The sequence below is a fragment of the Ambystoma mexicanum genome, chromosome 5q, assembly GCF_040938575.1.
Source record: "Ambystoma mexicanum isolate Mex_15411 chromosome 5q, UKY_AmexF1_1, whole genome shotgun sequence".
Lineage (NCBI taxonomy): Eukaryota > Metazoa > Chordata > Amphibia > Caudata > Ambystomatidae > Ambystoma > Ambystoma mexicanum.
The window spans coordinates 669759585-669776910 of NC_090933.1; the positions used below are offsets into that span (position 1 = coordinate 669759585).

Below are 17326 nucleotides of genomic sequence, written 5' to 3' on the forward strand. Positions count from 1 at the left end.
TAGCCTGGTACGGGGGAGAGGGAGGGACCTGAAAGGGAGCTCCTTGTGTAAGATGCGGACACAACAACCACCATTGCAGAGCTTGTAGGAACCTCTGATTAAGGGCGATCTGGAGTCTGCAAAAGGGGACCAGATGGATGCAGGAGAACGCCATGCCCAAAAGGGATTTGATGGACGAGACTGTTGCGATGGACTCTGTCCATAGTCGAGGAACCTTCCCTAGGATGGCCATCACCCTTCTCCTCTGAGCGGCTTGCTAGAAACGAGACCGCGTTGAGCTGGGCACCCAGGAACAGAGCATTCAGCGATGAAACCACACATGGCTTCTGATGGAGAATCCCAGCGAAGTTAGGTGTATTGCCTCTGCTGTGTGAGCAGGAATGAACAAGCCAATTGTCCAGATAAGGGTAGACGTGTATCACCTTGCAGCGTAGGTGCATCGCTACCAGGGCCAATCGTTTTGTGAATACCCTTGGAGCGGATTATAGGCTGAAGGGTAGTGCCTTGAATTGGTAGTGCTGCCCCTGAACGACAAAATGCAGGATAGTCCGGTGCTTGCAATGAATGGGGATGTGAAAACATGCATCCTCCAGGTCGACGCACACCAGAAAATCTGCTTCCTCCAGCTGGTCGAGTATGTGCTGCAGCACGACCATCCTGAACATTTGTGACTTCAGGTACTTGTTCAGTCATCAGAAGTCCAAAAGCGGCTGCCACCTGCCTGACTTTTTCCTTACTAGAAAATATCTGAAGTAAACTCCGAAGCCCCAGAGGCACTGAGGGACCGGTTCTATTGCCCCTCTCCTCAACATGGGCTGAGCCTCCGATAACAGTTGGAGCCACGTGCAGTTCTTGCAGTGCGACAGGAGAAATTGCCAGGGCATCCATCTTGGAGTTCCAAAGCATGCCCTTGCTGAAGAACATCCAGCACCCATTTGTCCGTGGTGATCTTTCTCCACTGCTTGACTAAGTTTGATAGCCGGCCGCCAGCAGGAGTGTTGAAGTAGAAGGTGCTGGTCCCAGGCCAGTTGAGGCCTGCTTGGGCATCCTGGACCATGGACAACGTCATTGGCGTCCACTGCCGTGGGCCTGGGAGTGGCCCCTGTAGGTTTCTTGGGTGGTGGAGCGGGAGGGCTGATATGTATAGGCGCGTTACAAATGCCATATCATATATCTTATCATATGGGGTATACTCCTTGGAGGACCTGAAAACCCTTCCCCTTGTGGAATGAAAGGACAACCTCATTTGCTGCAGGGTCCCCAGAGTGCACCATCTCTGTCAGTCTTGAAGGACTGGAAAGTATCTACTGCCTTCTCAAACAGGTTGTCTCCATCAAAGGGCATGTCCACAATCGTGGTCTGTACGTCCGTGCGAAAATGTGTGGCCATCCCTGGTGTCGGAGATCACACTATTCCCCCATCTGGTGCAATCCTGCGTCCTGCGCAACTAATGGTGTGATACAAAGCCACATCTCCTTCCTGGAATAGGGCCACGGATTCTGCTTTCTTGTCATCAGGGAGGAAATCCAGGATGGGCCTGAACTTCTACCAAAGCTCCCTGTTGTATTGAGACAGAATGGCGAGGGGGGCCTTGCTGGTAGAAGCTACAGTGTAAATGATGCGCTTGGCGGCAGCATCCAGCTTGTTGCCTTCCTAGTCTGGAGGCACCATGTACGAAGACAAGAGGTTGGACAATCATTTCCAGGCTGCGGCAGACACCACAGAGAAGGGTGAGCTCTCATACACCGGAGAGCAGAATCCGGGACCCGGTACTACTTCTCTAGCCCGGCATGCGTTGATGCCGTGGTATTCGGACCCTTCATAACGGTCAATCAGTCGTCCCAAACGTCATCGAAAAACAGGACCGACAACAGACTCTCCGTTGAAAAAGGAACACTTCCTTCTACTTTTTGAGCACCAGACTGATGCCTTTGAATGCCTTTGAAATGATGGCATGGAAGGAGAGAATCTCGTCTGGCGGTGAAGCCCTGGTGGGTTTGTCAACATTAGGTGGTTCACCGTCAGCAGGAACATAATCCCCATATAACAGTGAGCATTTGTGCTGTAGGTGCCAGTGTCTGTTCACACTGGCTCAACTTCCAAGTCCAGATCCACATGCAACAGATGCAACGGGCGGTGTCTGTGATGCCTAGGCAGCCTGAGAGAGCTTCTGGCTAGTGGCCTGGGAAGACAGCCAGACCAGGCACAGTAGCAGCAGACAGCTTTTGATGAATCTCTCCCATCAAAGTATGCAGGGTGGTAAGGATGTCTAGCGACATACCCCTCGGTGCAGGAGGTGGTGCAAACAGTGCAGCTGGGGCAGGGCTGAAACCCCTTGGAGGTTATGGCTCATGATACAGTGATCCCTTCCGAGATATGGGTCCCTGGCCCCCTTCATGGTCTGAGGAGAAGTCCTCCAGAAGATCCTCATCAGAGCTTGTATCATTGTGAGGAGATTTCCTTGGCGAACCTAAGGGAGCTGGAGAAGACACCTTAGCTTGCTTAGGCAGGAAATCCGACGGTAGCGGCAATTCCCTCACTCTACCAGAGTCCTTCGCGAAGGAGGGATGATGGAAATCTGCAACATGGGTGCTGCCGACAAAGTTGTGGTCAGTAACGCTGATGGCGGCCTTGGAGGCAAAGACTCTCAAAGTAGTCTTTTTTTTAGAAACATTTGCTGCCTAACTTTGTCGATGAGGGAAGAGATGATTTAGTCGATGAGGAGCATGATGACGAAGTGGTCACCGACAGAGCAGTGGTCTTGGCCGTTGAGAAATATGCCATTGTGGTCTTAATGGACAGGGTTGCCGTTGACGGGGCATGCGTCCCGAACTAAGATTGCGGAGCCGCTGTCGGGCCTGCCGAAGGTCTGTCCTTTGAAGGCTTGTGCTTAGAAGGGGTCAATGACTTCCTCGCAGACAGACGGAACCCACCGGCCAGCAGGCTAACCATCAACAGAGCAGGCGACTGGAACCGACCCCATCACGAATCTGGTCCAGCAGCCGTGGCGACCTTCAAAGGAGCAGACAGAGCGTGGTGTAGGAGCATCCTCAATGGACCTCAACCTCTTCTTTCCAGAGGGAGTACATTCTTGGGACCTGCCAGTCCTGGATGAGGCATGACTGCACCACGAGAACAAGTCAGAGGCCTTCTCCTGCTTGATCCAAGCGACTGACCTCCAGGGCGATCCTTCTTGGTCTTTGATTAAAACCCACAGCAGATGTCACATCCATCTGCTTTCTGATCCGGGTGAAGACAATAGAGGCATGTGAGGTGCCGATCCTCGACAAAAATATTCTTAAGGCCACAGGACTCACAACTGCTTTCTTTTTACCGAGGATTCACAGTCTGACAACAGTGAATATTCATGAACATGTGAATTCATGCATGACCCTATGCTGAAGAACAATGTCTTCAGATAAATGGCACTGGTGACGAATGGGACACTGCTACTCAGTGAGTGTTGAGAGTAGGGTTATCTGTTTTCTTGTGTCTTTGTCTTTTTCGTTACAGAACTCAGCCTGCAACACTTGAATTGCTTCTTCTCTTCGGCCCTTCTGGATTTGGTTGTGTGTGGAACATTGGTGTTTTAAAACTAAACTTATTCTTTCTGGATTGCTCTTGTTGATCTTCCACTTGCTCTGACTTTATGCCTAGATTTATGACTTTGGATGATGACTCTGTCTTGAATTTAACCATGGAACTGTATTTGGAACTGAGGTGGTGGATTTGCGCATATATTTCCTCTCCTCTATTTATGCCTGGAACCTTGCTTTCCACCCTTTTGCTTCTGGCTGCTCTCCTGGTTCCTATGACTCCTTCTCTGCAATACAGATTTCCACAGGTATACACAGGTTTTTGAAATAACGTACAGCGTCAAAGTGTGGGTGAACCCGTTCTAACGTGTTGCTCCATTCTCTTGTGACCCTCTCTTGAGAGAGCCGGGCTGAACTCCTTCCAACCTTTCACTTGAGCCCTCTGCACCTTGTGTTCGCTTTCCCCAACAAGTGTGGTGCAGTCAGGAGGAAAGTCTTGTGTGTAGGACACATGCCTGTTGGACGTTGATATTGCTCCCGACAGCAGCTCGCTAACTCTTCTTGCAGATGTAATAGCAATGCGGAAAGCAACCATTCAAGAAACCAATTTAATATTGGTAGGAGCCAGGGGTTCAAAAGGTTTGTAGCACATTGCATGAACAACCATCTTGAAAATCCCACTTAGTGTGAGGAGTTGACTGGAAGGTAAAAGGTGACAGACTATTGAAATGGTGTTTCACTACAGAAATTAACAGGGAGAGATGGGTCCGGTAGGAATATATCCTTTCCATAGCTGCAAATTCCGAAATGAACAAAAACAGTGAATCTAACCAAGCAGGCACTTAATGTAGATCCTATTCTAGGCTCCATTTGCTTTCATATTGAGCTCATAGAGCGGGCTTGCGTTCCACTTGATGAAACAAAGATGCTAATGCGTTTCCAATCCCGACTGCACAGAGAAACGGACATAAGGGTGAGGGTCAGGACGGCGGGCTAAGGCTGCACATGCACTGGCCCGTGCTTAACATTTTGAAAAAAGCACTAACTTTTTAGTGCCACATAAAAAGTGTTGTGGTCCCATCCCGAAGGACCGAATTCCCATTCGTCACCAGTGCCATATGTCTGACCAATCCTTGGGATCGCAAGAGCTGGAAGGTTTGATAACTTCCAGCATCCGCTGAGAGAATACCAGAAACAGGTCAATTTTTTGGTATATAACTGCTCCATGCATCTACAAGGGGAGCAAACCTGGGGTGATAGACCACTATTTATTACTCAGTGTAAGGAGCAGGGGCTAGTCTCTTTTTCACAGTTCATTACCAGGTAGCTGCAGGACAATAAAAAACAATACAGGGAAAGCAGATAACAGGTTTCCTTTGGATTTACAAATGCAAAAGCCGTTAATGGGCGGAGAAAGGTGGCAGGGATAAGGTGGCTTGAACTTCAATTAAGGCAGCCATCTTCTTTGGGTTTCACTTTTTTTGTCAGCACACGTAGGTCTGTATCTGGCAAAGTCTGGGCCTCACCAGGAAACTCCGGATGAACCTGACTAACCTCAAGTATCATTTGTTGATCGACTGCTGCAAGCAATCTCTCTCATGTCAAGGCATAAAATAAGCAGTGCCGCATAGTAATTTGCTATGCAATTCTGTAGGCTTGCTAATTAAATTGACACTTGTGTAGCACAGCTAGCTATTTAAACTACCTTGTTCAATGAAAGCACAGCTCGCCCAGCGTTCCTCTACTGCACTCGGGCTCCTTCCACCGTCTAATCTGTTCACTGCAAGTGCAGAGATGATTTCTGGTGCACTATTAAAATTGACAATGTCTTGTGTGGGGCTGCTAGGCAAGAAACACTCTTTTTTTCAAATAATTGCAAACCAGAAGTAATCTGGGTTATACTTTTATTAAATTAACTATATCCTGTCTGGCAAAGACCTGCATGTGAGATTTTTGGGATTATTTTTTATTTTTTAAACAGTCCTGCAATTCCCTTCCTAAAAATGTAAGTTGTTAAATAATGCATGATTACAGTATTGTGACACTGCATTGTCTGCATGTTTTTCAGTAAAGTTTAAGTAATTATATCTAAATCTCATAGTGTCAACTATATTTCATTTTTTCGTGGAAAGTGCATCATATTGACAAGTGAACACTTTTGAAAATGTACATGATCACATAGCCAAATGCTTTTGATGGCAAACCTAGTTCTATGACCTGCTGGCTGCATAATCTGACCCATGAGCTGGTCTCATAATTCCCCGTCATCCTATCGTTTCACCATGTTGCTTTATACCAGCTTCCCTGAAAGTGAGATGGCCGTAAAACTACAATATTGCAACTGGTTTGCCAAGTTCACTACTTGCGAAACTATCCATTCTGCTTAGTCCCTTACTTTCATATCTTCTTATATAATGAATACACAAAGCTAACTAGAAGTGTACGCAAAGTAGTGATCAATAGTTCCATCCAGTATGTACAGCTACAGATCTACTGCTCGGACTGATAATAGCAATAAATATTGCTTTCATCGATTTCGTAGGGGTGCAATGGTGCATTTGCCTGACTCAGGTTTGAGGAACGTTAGTAGCCATGCCCCTTTCCCCCACCAGTGGTAATTAATGCTATATTGAAGACAGTTGATATCAATGATAGGCAAGGGCCATCTTGTCCACCTGAAGTTGACAATTACCCTCCCTGTCGCAAAACCATACTACGTCTCAGGCTAGGACTTTCCTTTAACATTGTGAACTTTTTGGTTCTATGAAACTTCTGAACTTCTCCTTACATAGCAAATGAAGGGTCACGCATACAATTTGAAGGACACTGCCCAGTGCAACACTGACTGCACCCAGCCGCACAGAAAAAATGTTCAGAGACTTTTTTTAAATCCTATTTCTGTCCATTTATGCAGCTAACCTTTACATTTTACAGACACTCATCACACTAATGTATTACTTCAGAGGTACAAAGAATATTAGTACAGAATTGCTAATCAAATAAATTAGTTTGCTAATCAAGAAAATGTTAATCAGCAAATTCTGCTAATCAATTTTTGAAAACTAATTTATGCCTTCCATGTTATGTAAATATGTGCTATGTAAAGCGCTTTGGACCAAAGTGCTATATAAATATCACATTATGTTCAATTTTACTGTGCACCGCTACTATTTGCATGATCTCCAGGTGCTCACGTGGCTCAGGTTAGTGAGAGAAGAGGGATAGGATAGAGGTTGATACGTGCAGAACATGGAGAAACTGGCATCTGTGCATGTCGGCTTTCTGAGTGTGCTCTGATTAAGTGCACTAGGCTTGTTGTGTCCGAAGGGGTAACGTCCAAGGTCTGGGTTGTTGTTTGTGGAGGATGTGTGGCTTGTGTGTATTATGTAAAGCCCTTGGGGTCTGTGGTAGGTATGCAAGAGCGAAGCAGGTAGTTAGTGTGATGTAGTTTATTGTCAGTATGAGAATCCGTTCTGTCCCCATGATTGCCTTGGGTTCAGGTATGAGTTGTGGGAGGTAAAAAAGGCAACAACACTTGCACACCTAAGTAAGTACAATTCAATAAGAAGTAGAATAAGAGTAAATTGGTATATTATGTAAGTTCTAGGTGCAGGGGAGAAAAACTCAGCCTTGGTATTTTGGCTGAAAATATATGAGAAACGGAGAGATCCAAATTATGGAAAACTGCGTCCCCTGCATACTATTTAAAAGGCAGAAGTCTAAAGAAAGTAATATAGAATTTCTAGAATGACTATTCAAGAATCAAATTATTGCATTCAATGTTTGGAAGTAACCTTGATCAGTTCATATAATAATTTAGTAAATTAGCATGTACAAACTAAATGACTCCTTTTTGTTAAAAGAAACAAATTTTCTTTTTATTTGTTGTTGTCAGCCCAACACGTTTCGAGTTTACAACACTTCATTAGGGGCAGCAAATTCAATAAGCTTCACATATATCTACAACAAAGGAAATTATTCAATATATATTAGTTTTCACTGTAAACCTCAGGAGAATACTAGTATCTTATGTACAACAAAACTTGACATTCAAAGAAATATATAGGCAGATCTCAAAGCCATCCTGCCACTACATTTGATCCTAATTATGCACAACCATAATCATCATTGTGACAATAGCCTGTTAAAAAACAAAGTTAAATGTAACCCCAAAAAAACCATATAGATCTGCATGTTAATTCAAATGGAAGATTTTATAAATGACATAAACCTGAAGTTTGTATAGCTCATAGCCTGTTTACATAGAGCCAAAACCTTACCTAAAAAAAAGGGTTGGGTTGAGGCATTCCTTGGTTTGAAGAAATGACGTCAATTACTGTAGCCCAGAGCACCTATAAGGGTAATTATAAAGGTTATTGGGGGAGTATATTCGCAAAATGGTGTAATAAGGAGTATTTAGCTAAAAATTCAGACCCTGTGATAGATTAGAGCAAGCTACATAATGCTAATGAGATGCTAAGTATCAGAAATAACTGTATTTCATAGAGTTGATCTGGAGGTGAAATATACTTAAATATGCTAAAATATGCATAGTTCTATATACAGCAGGCAAGTATATGCTTCTGCATAGAATGGGTAGCCAAATAAAGGAAATTCAAAGGTAACTCACAATGCTTCTTTATGGAATATATTCCTTCAGGTATGGTTGAGAAACTATCTCCCATTCAAACACCAATGGCGTAAATAAGCAAGGTATGGAAACAAAGTTTCCTCATGCGTTAGATTTGGCAAGACTATTAAAAAAAGGGGAAACTAGGTTTCAGATTGCTTTCCTAAAAGGTTTGGCTCAAAAGCACCAAAATAACCAGAACACTAGCTCGTTATAAACTTACTTGTATACCGGATGGTCTTTAAGCTGCAGAAAACAGTCAGCTACCAGCGCGAATCCATTCAAGAGCTGCTGTTGTCTGCCATTTCTTTTCTTTTCATTTCATTTCATTTCTTTTAATGTCCGTGTTTTTATATGCTAAGTGAACATGTGCGAGTGACATAGTATGGAGTTTTTTATATGTAGATGAGGAGCTTGCCTACTTGCGACTACGCGAATGACGAGTTTGTGCTGTGACATTGTTTTCACATGGAAATGACGTCACGCGCGCATGCGCGATAGACGTCATTACTTAGTTTTCATCTTTCAAAGGATTTATTTGAGAATGAATGACGTGCGCGAGCGCACATTTCGTCAAAAGAAATGGATGGCAATTACTTATATACAAAAATAAAGCTATATAAATGCGGAGCTGGAGATGTATCAGTGTTAAAGAGGGGAATGACGTCACGCACACATGCACAGTGGGTGTCATTTTATCATGCATTACTTTCAAAAAGATTATAAAAATGAGCCAAGCGCGAGAGTGCGCATTGCATTCAAAAAAAGGGGGTGGTAGCTACTAATAAAGCTGCAGCAGGTGTTAGACCTGAAGAGGATATTAAGCAGTCGGGGGTTAGTTCGTGTCAAAAAAAGACCAATCTAAATATTACCTAAGGTGAAGGAGATGGAGTAAGACATGGTTAACTCCCAATATGCATTCAAATAAAAAAACATAGTTAATTTCAATGTGTATCAATATTCACTGACCCATGATAATTGGGTGTACAATTTAATGCATCATTAAGTGAACTCTTTCTATGTTACTTCTGTGACTGTCTTACATCATTAATACAGAGTGAGGGTAGCTGTTAATTAGAACACTATTGACATTCCAAGAATGTGTGTGTTAAAAAAAAAAATCAGGTAGGCTATTTTTATAGAAATGGACCCAAATAGTAATCTTCATTTATTCCTAATGGAGTCATAGCATCCAATTTGTTGATCCAAAACAGTTCCCTTTGGGCTAGTAGTCTGGGTAAGTTTCCTCCTCTGGTTAGTGGATAGGCTGACATCTAGTGGAAGCTGCGGAGTATTACAGTTTGTTTTTTGAAACTCGAAAATGGGTGTCGACACAGGGCGTGCCAGTAATACTATCCCTAGTGTGACGTCCACTGTACCCAAGATCCCTCACGCATCTAGGATCCTCAGATTGTATTTTTTCTGACATGAGGTAGCATGAGGAGTAGCGTGAGTCAAAATGATGATTATGATTGTGCATAATTAGGATCAAATGTGTACTAGTGGCAGGATGCCTTTGAGATCTGCCTATATATTCTTTGAATGTCAACTTTTGTTGTACATATAAGATACTAGTATTCTCCTGAGGTTTACAGTGAAAACTAATATATATGTTGAATAATTTCCTTCTTTCTAGATATATGTGACGCTTCTCGAATTTGCTGCCCCTGATGAAGAGTGTAGTATACTCGAAACGTGTTGGCGGATCAAAACAAATAAAAATAAAAATAGTTTAACAAAAAGGAGTCATTTAGTTTGTACATGCTAATTTACTAAATGATATTAACTGATTAAGGTTACTTCCAAACATTGAATGCAATAATTTGATTCTTGAATAGAGTCATTCTAGAAATTCTATATTACTTTCTTAGGGCTTCTGCTTTTTAAATGGTGTGCAGGGGACGCAGTTTTCCATAATTTGGATCTCTGTTTCTCATGAGTTGTGGGAGGTGCAACATTGTATGCTCGTCTCTGAATTGAATAGCCATGTTTTCAGTCAATTTCTGAAAGTTAGGTGGTCTTCTGGCGTTCTCATTTCCTTTTCGGTAACTAGTTCCATAGTTTGGCCATCAAAAGGGAGGGTGCGGTTCCTCTGAACGTCCTTTTTTTTATAGTGTTTTTAAAATTGGACGTTGTTGCTCAATCTTAGGTTTCTTCTTTGTTGGTAGCGTTTGATTTTGGCTTGGAAAAATTTGACACCTTTCCAGTGCAGCGATTTGTGAGCGATGCAGAGGGCTATGAAGGCTATGCAGTCTTTATATTGAAAATGATATACCGAATCACATATCTAAACATACCTTGAAAACCCTTAGATCGAAATGTATATATAGTGGGGTAAATGTTGTATATAGGTTGTGCATTTGGATGTCCTTCTTATGCATGCTTGTTAATACTTTCATGTCAGTGCCACTATGGCTGGTGACAGGGCTGTATCATTCCATGTTAGAAATTCAGTATGTCATCAGCTATGAAGTGCTAGTGCATTAGAATGTTGTTCTTTGACTGCGGTCAGTTGGACCTTGGACGTTGCCTGTGCTGGGGGTCTCTCCCTATGCTGCATAAAATAAAGACAATAAAGCTGACCTGATATATTGATGGTGTTACCCGCTTTCATCATTACAATGGCGACAAGGATGGGATAAATAGAACATTTTTTTTTTAAGGCGAGCTGAAGCAGAGACCCCCAGCGAACCCCGACACGTAGCGCGGAGCGGCGGTGCTATGTTTGGCTGCAGGATCAGAGGAGCCAGGGGAAGGAGGAACGGATGTCCAGGAGGCGGTCGTTCAGGTGGCTGTCCGATTTTGGCTTTGGTGTGCACCACTGTGTAAGCCGCTGTTTTCCGTTTCTGAAAAATTGAAACGCATCCACTCACGGGGGCGGCACCGTCCATTCCGAGTGGCTTAAGCTGCCCAGAAATCAGACCGCATTGCAGAAGGCAGTCCTGAAGGCTGTGGGGAATATTCCTGTACTACGCGGACTGAACCGCGACACAGAAGACCCTCCGGAACCCCATTCCGCGAAGGTACGTGCAGGGCAGAACCAGCGCGGCGGCTGCAGAGGCGAGCTTTCGGCTGCTCCCGAGCGCGCTGTGTGAGGTGCTCGCTCCTCTCATCACACGGAAGCGGCGTGACCTAACGTAGAGACAGGCTCCCCAGAACGAAGGCTGCTAATAGGGCCAGGAGGGGGATTCACCACGCCCCCCACTGTCACGTGGTCGCAACGTGGATCTAAGTAAAGAATAACAAGGAAGGGGGGCGCTGTTGCGCCGAACGAAGATGGCCGCCTGATGTCAGTGCTCTGAGCCGAGAGAGTTGAAGATCCCGTCCCAGCACCCTTCCAGTGCTATTGTGCAAACCCACGATCGCGGAGCGGACGTGTGAAACCTTCTGCTATCCCTTGGCTGAGTCTGGTGCCCCGGCGTTGCGGCCTGATCCTGACGCGGCGGCCGGCAGCAAAGGCGGACGCCGGCGCTTAATCTCCCCGGCCCGCGGCTCCGGCACCTCCGACTCGCTCACGTAACTTTGAGCGCGGCGTGGCGGGCCTCTGCGGGGGGAGGGGCGCTGTGGTTCCTCAGCCCTCCTCTGGGAGCGGGCCCCGCGCGGCCACGGCCAGTCTCTCTGGACCCCTCGGCCGCTTCAGCCGGCTGCTACTGCCGCACCCTTCATCTACAGAACTCTGAGACGCCGGGTGGCGTCGGGACAGCCGATCCCAGCCTCCAGTCCTGCCGCCGCTGTTGATCCCGGTGCTGCCGCCGCATGACTACCCTTCCTCTGCTGCCCCCCTCCTAACGCCGCGCGGGCCGCTTCGAGGACCAGGTACGGGGGCACGGGGGGGGGGCTCTACACTGTGACCCGCTGGGTGCCTGATCTTCCCGGCCCGGCTCTCCTCCCTGGCCGGGGGTGGGGTGCTGCGGCGGCCGGCCTGCTGGTCTGCCCGTTGCCCTGCTATGGAGGGCCTATTGAGCCGGGTCCTGGTGATGCAGCAGCCCTTTGTGGCCGGCCCCTGAGGACTTCCATGTGCCGTTGTTGGCCCCGTGAATCACATCCGCTGTTTTCCTCTCCTGTCTCTAACGTGGGGCCGCACCGGCGGTGCGGTTGCGGGGCCTAACTCGGCTCTGCCGTCCCGGCCTTCTCGCGACAAGAGTACACATGAACTTACAGTGATTATACTTACAGCAAATTTATCTCCCCGAGGTATATGTGAGGAACCTGCCTTATTCAGTGTCATTGGAGCAGGACCTTTGGTGGCCGGATTGCCCGACCTAGACTTGCACTATAACCCGGCGTTTGGAATCTCCTCATAAGCTGCCCCCTCCTCTTCCTCGGGCCTCGGTGGGGGCACACTTGGCATCCTCCCCCCTGCTTGGTCACGCACCGCCCGCCCAGGGGATGATGGTCCCTTGCCTCTGAGCCCCCCCATAATTGCACCAATTCAGCTGTCCCTGGGATTAACATAAATCTTGGAGGCCCGGACCCTGGCTCATACACCTGCAGTGTCGGTGTGCATACGGGACTCTACAAGTTCAGACTTACCGTTCTGGCAGCTGTTCTCCGCCTGTGCCTGAGGTCTTAATACTACAGCCGGCTACTTGGGACCCTGTGACCCCCCCCCTGCACACCCCACGCCAATATCCGTATCGCCGACGGGCTGCGCCTCCCTTCTAGATAGCGACGCGGCCCCGACCCATAGTAGTCGGCCCTGTCTGGGTGGACCGGTCCCAGCTTCATCTCTACATCTCCCGTTGTAACTTCCTCCCACGCAGGGCCCCCCCCCAGTCCTTGCGGGTACGGACACGCGCTCCCCTGGTGGCGCTACCCGTGGTCTCTGTCTTCACCATGACCAAGGGGGCTGGAGCTGGTAAGAAACAAAGTTCGCTCAACAGGTTTGCAAAAACCCCTTCCAAGGCATCCCCCGATCCGCCTGAGGAGACACCCACGGTCTCGACACCCTCAACCCCGGATGACTCACAGAGGATGCTTGAGTACATGAAGGAGGGATTTACCGCACTGCACACCAAACTGGACGACATGAGTGGTACCATCTCATCTATTAAAGCTCACATGGAAAGAACGGACGGCCGGGTCGCCGAGGTTGAGACCAGGGTGGGGGTCGCGGAGGATGACCTGCGGTCGCTGCAGGCTGCGGTATCCACACTTACTAATCGTGTCACAGCGGTAGAGAGGAAGAATGATGACCTAGAATCTCGCTCTAGGCGTAATAACCTGCGTATCATTGGCATCCCGGAGGACAATGTTAAAGAGCCCATGGAGGACTATGTAGAGCGTATCCTTTTAACTGTACTCGATGCCCCGCAGCTCTCCTCACACTTTGCGGTCAAGAGGGCACACCGCTCTCTCCTCGCTAAGCCCAAGCCGGGCGCGCCTCCCCGCCCCATCATCGCCAGGATCCTAAACTTTCGGGATGGAGACGCATTGCTTCGTGCAGCCAGGGCCAAGGGCGAGCTGTGCTTTGGCCCGGCAAGAATTCATCTCTACCCCGACTTCTCGGTCACAGTACAACAGGAGCGAAGAACCTTTCTTGCTGTAAAAAAGAGACTGCGCGACCTGGGTGTCAAATACTCCATGCTCTTCCCGGCGAAATTAAGGATTGAACACTCGAATCAGACCTTCTTTACCATTCCAGAGGAGGCATCGAAATTTATTGATGAACACTTTCCCGGTTGATGATTGTTATTTTACTCTTGTGGCATGATGCGTCCCGGGGCGGCCCCCCCAGCACAAGACGTTGACAATCGGGGGGTCACCACCGCCAGATCCCCTATGACATTCATGACCTCGGCTAACCCCTGACCACCAGTTTTGCTCTTGCTGTCTCCAGTGCCCCCCCTTGAGGGTCCATCACTTGTTATAAACGGCTTTTGCTTTGCTCGGGTGGCCTTGGTCTGGCTGCCAGGGACCCTTAACTGTTGCTCTTGCCTTGATTTGCTGTTTGACCCGCTTGTTTATACGGCACTTTAGTCCTTTAACCGTTCCGATCCAGATATTGTGTACCCATACGGCTTCCGTGAGCCACCACTATGTTTTCTTACCTATCACTATTGCACTGTGTAATATCCTTATGCTCTCTCCGGCTTCAGCATGACATCGCTAGGCTGACTTGCAGCCCCCCAGGTGTAGATGCCTAGTATTTTGTTGGTATTGTTGTTAATGGGGTTGGGTTTCTTCCCTCGTGTTCGGGGAGGGATGTGGGTGGGGGAATTGGGGGGAGGGGTAGTTATTGTTGAAAATGACTTGGCAGCCACCAGGGGCACCACATGCTGTACAGCACTACATCACACACACATGTCTGGAGATCCCTCCACGTCTGGATCCACGGACTATCTCCTTTTAGATGACACACTCCGGTTACTGAATCAATATTCCCAACTAAATGTCAAGTGAAGCCCTGACGTTCATGAGCTGGAACGTTCGTGGGTTAGGCAATCATAAAAAAATGTGCCAAATACAATTATACGCAAAACGCCACGGGGTCAAAATTCTCTGCTTACAAGAAACCCACGCCCGATCTGAACAATGTGACCGGTTCGCAAAACAGCGGGGTCCCCAAAGATATTATACTAACTATTCTACCCAGAGCTGGGGCACACTCACTCTGATACACAGTAGTTTGAAATTTGTGTGCACTCACTCACATATAGACCACCTTGGCAGATATGTCCTGCTCATTGGCACACTACAGTGCCAAGAGGTAGCCATCCTAAACGTCTACGGTCCCAACGTTGACGATCCGGACTTCTATTTACACCTAGCCACACTCCTGGAGGGATATCCCTTGATCCCGATCATATGGGGAGGAGACTTAAATACTATATTGGATGTACCCTGGACAGATCGGGGACGAAGCCTCGCCAACTCTCCAGAGCGGCCAACACTATATTCACTATTCTCCCACGTCTGACGCTGGTTGACTCTTGGCGGTTAACAAACCCTGATGCCCGAGAATACTCATTCTATTCCACAGTCCATGATTCCCACTCAAGAATAGATAGATGGCTCATTACCGACAGGTTGGTCAGGGCATTGTCTCATCAGGTTATCCTTCCTAGAACATTATCTGATCACTCACCTGTCGTCATCTCCCTGGACTGGGGTCCCGACGCCAACAGACCTAGGCAGTGGAGGTTAAGCTCCCGCACGCTCCTTGACCAGACCTTTGCGGCCGAACTCGAAACGTCCATTGAAGAGTTCTTTGAAGTCAACACTGGGTCGGTGACAAGTTACGCCACACTCTGGGAATCATTCAAGGCATATACGAGGGGTGTGGTTATATCCAAGGGAAGGGGCATTCTTAAGGGGATCCGCGCTGATCTTTCCGTTAGTGAATCAACCCTTGCCGGTCTCGAGGCTCACTACGCGATTAATCACTCTTCAAGCACCCTATCGGCCTTGGGATCAGAACTAGATAACTTTCGTGCCCTGGCAGAGCGAGAGGTCAAATTCCTAGAGTCCCCATGTTTGGCGAGGAGATACGGCAAAGGTGAACGCCCCGGCCGTATGCTAGCCAGGCTGCTCCGTCGCGAACTCGGTGCGCCCAATATTCCGGCCATAGCAAGATCGGACGGTTCCATGGCTCTGGCCCCACAGGACATCAACTCCGAATTTCTAGCATTCTACACATCTCTATACTCCGAGACCAATGACCCTCCCATTGCGGAAATAGATTCCTTCCTAGACTCTCTCCCTCTCTCCGTTTTATCTTCCGAGGCCGGTGCCTCTCTGGAGAGACCGATCACGTCTGAGGAGATTACCAAGGCAATCGAATCACTGGCGTCTGGTAAGGCCCCTGGCCCGGATGGATTGCCCATCGAATTTTACAAGCAATACAAGACGCTATTGGTCCCGCATATGTTGTGCCTCTGGGGGGAATCTTGCGAAAAGGGTATACTCCCCCCCCCCACGCTTCGGGAGGCATTGATAATGGTTCTCCCCAAACCGGGCAAGCCCCCCTCCCAATGCAGCTCATACCGCCCCCTCTCCCTGATTAACAGCGATGTTAAAATCTACGCTAAAATGTTAGCCAACCGTCTAGCCCCTATTCTGCCCCACATTATTCATCCTGATCAGGCAGGGTTTGTCCCAGGACGGTCCACTTCCTTAAATTTAAGAAGACTCTTTAATGTGATTAGCAGGGTCAGCCCCACCACGCAGGCGGTAGCAGCCACTCTGGACATGCAGAAGGCCTTCGACTCGGTCTCCTGGAAATACTTGTGGCGAGTCCTTGTGAAATGCAAGTTTGGTCACAATTTCCGAACTTGGGTTAAGCTGCTTTACACCTCTCCTTCAGCTAGAGTCCGTACGGAGGACAGATGCTCCGCCCCATTCCAGATAGCCAGAGGAACTCGCCAGGGATGCCCTTTCTCTCCACTAATTTTTGCCATCGCCATCGAACCATTTGCTGATATGATTCGCCAGGCACATGCCCATAGGGGATTACGCACGGCCGGTCAGGCTGACATAGTTTCTTTGTACGCAGACGATGCTCTGCTGTACATTGGTTCACCAGACATTAACCTTGCTCCCATCCTTGCTGACGTCGCCAGATTTGGTGACATATCGGGATTAAAAGTGAACTGTTCCAAATCCACACTGTTCCCTCTCACTGATTGCACATGTCCCCCCCCCGGACCTGTTGGGTTTCTCCTGGTCTCAAACTAGTTTCACATACTTAGGGGTTGAGGTATCCCGATCTGTAAAAAGACTGCGCGAGGACAACTACTCGAATTATCTAACGGCCCTGTCCGGGAAGACGTCTAACTGGAACAAGCTCCCCATTTCATTAGCGGGTAGGATCAGCATCCTTAAAATGGTAGTATTACCCCAACTTTTATACCGCTTCACCAATCTACCCGTATGGCCAGGCGATACATTCTTTAAGTCACTACGTCACATTACAAATGCCTTCTTTTGGCACTCAGGTGCGGTTCGGCTTAAACTTTCCACGCTCACCACCCCGAAAGAACTTGGGGGTTTTGGCGCACCGGATTTCTTGAGGTATTGGGTGGTGGCCCAATCACAATTCGCCTCCCATTGGTTTAATACAGCCGACCCTCCCCCGCATCTCCGACTCGAGAGGCTATCTGCTGCTGACCGAGTGCTGGGCTCCCTCATTCTTAAGCCTATACCAGCCGACTCCGACGAC

General features: G+C 47.8%; 1 protein-coding gene across 2 annotated transcripts in view; it reads right to left on the minus strand.

The window, feature by feature from the left end:
• Positions 1-17326, minus strand: part of PDE7A (phosphodiesterase 7A) — a 1871135-nt gene that overhangs the window by 1115304 nt on the left and 738505 nt on the right. The gene's annotated exons all lie outside the window — the stretch shown is intronic.